The 1,265-nt window shown below is 49.1% G+C and overlaps 1 non-coding gene across 1 annotated transcript; it reads left to right on the top strand.

Moving 5' to 3' along the window:
- Positions 1 to 220: 220 nt before the first annotated feature.
- Positions 221 to 292, top strand: TRNAC-GCA (transfer RNA cysteine (anticodon GCA)). The gene has a single exon. It is a non-coding gene; the product is annotated as a tRNA-Cys (tRNA).
- The last annotated feature ends 973 nt before the right edge of the window (positions 293 to 1,265 follow it).

Genomic DNA, 1,265 nt, shown 5'->3' with positions numbered 1-1,265 from the left:
TGGTCATGGGAACGCTGTTGCTCCCAGAGGTCAATGCATGACGGGGTGGCGGCCAAAACCCTGGAGGGGAACCAGAATGGGGAGATGCATGATACCCCCAAAGAGAGGTGCCTTTACAGTAGAAGGTGTTATTTGACCCGAGTCCTGAAGGCAGAGAGCAAGCCTGCCAGAGACAGAGAACTATGTGAAAAGCCGCGGTGTATACACTCTAGTACAGGCTTCCCTGGTGGCTCAGAGGATAAAGCGTCTGCCTGCAATGCAGGAGACCCAGGTTCAATCCCTGGGTTGGGAAGATCCCCTGGAGAGGGAAATGGCAACCCACTCCAGTATTCTTGCCTGGAGAATCCCACGGACAGAGGAGCGCCTGGTGGACTACAGTCCATGGGGTCGCAGAGAGTCGGACACTGCCTCCCCTGCTGAAGCATCTGATTCCCATTCCCACTTCACAGGTAAGAAAATTGGAGCTCAGAGAATGGAAGTGACAAGTTCAAGGCCACACAGCAGTGGAGAGTTAGATCTGGACACAAGTTGGTAATCACTTGAAATTTTTCAATTAAATATAAAAAGAGAAAAAAACAAACAGGGCTATTCTCTCTTCTGACTGCTCTATTGATTGAAATGAATGTCTGTGCTGGGGCCACTGAACCATGAGAAGGGATCTGGCTCAGATGGGAACAGACTGTCAGGAATCTCTGGGCTGAAGGAGAAAGTGGAGAAAATTTTCTGCACAGACCCACGTGTGGGGGTGTCGGTGTGTCTATCTGCAGCAACGTGGCCGCGTATGGATCTGTGCATGCCTATATATAGGAGACATATGCCACAATCTTCAATCAGCATCCCCGAGCCAAAGGCATGGGCAGGATTCCTGATGGGGCCGCTCATCCAGGCTCTGCAGGGCTCCCCACTGGGCGAGGGGCTATTCAGACCCTAAGTTCAGCTCCCGGGAGACCCCATCTGACACACGAGTCTGACGGAACCTACAGCATGGTGCTTCTAGACCGTTCTCTGGGGAATTTGGAAAAACAAGTGGCATTAATATGTATGCCTCTAATTTCATCAAAATGTTAGTTTGTGAGAGCTCTTCTGCATACAAGAAACCCTTTGCTTAAGAAAAAGGGGGGAGAGGATTAAAAAAAGAAAATAAGAAAGAACTCTCTGTCAGCTGCTATCTCTAACCACCCCCCCCCCAAATAAAATAAGCTATTGCCAATTCTGTGAGGCACATGGAAGAGTTTAAATCAGAATCAACCATCTTTAGAAGATTA

This window comes from Ovis aries, chromosome 21 (assembly GCF_016772045.2).
Source record: "Ovis aries strain OAR_USU_Benz2616 breed Rambouillet chromosome 21, ARS-UI_Ramb_v3.0, whole genome shotgun sequence".
NCBI classification, from domain to species: domain Eukaryota; kingdom Metazoa; phylum Chordata; class Mammalia; order Artiodactyla; family Bovidae; genus Ovis; species Ovis aries.
This window is presented reverse-complemented; position numbering and strand designations above follow the sequence as displayed.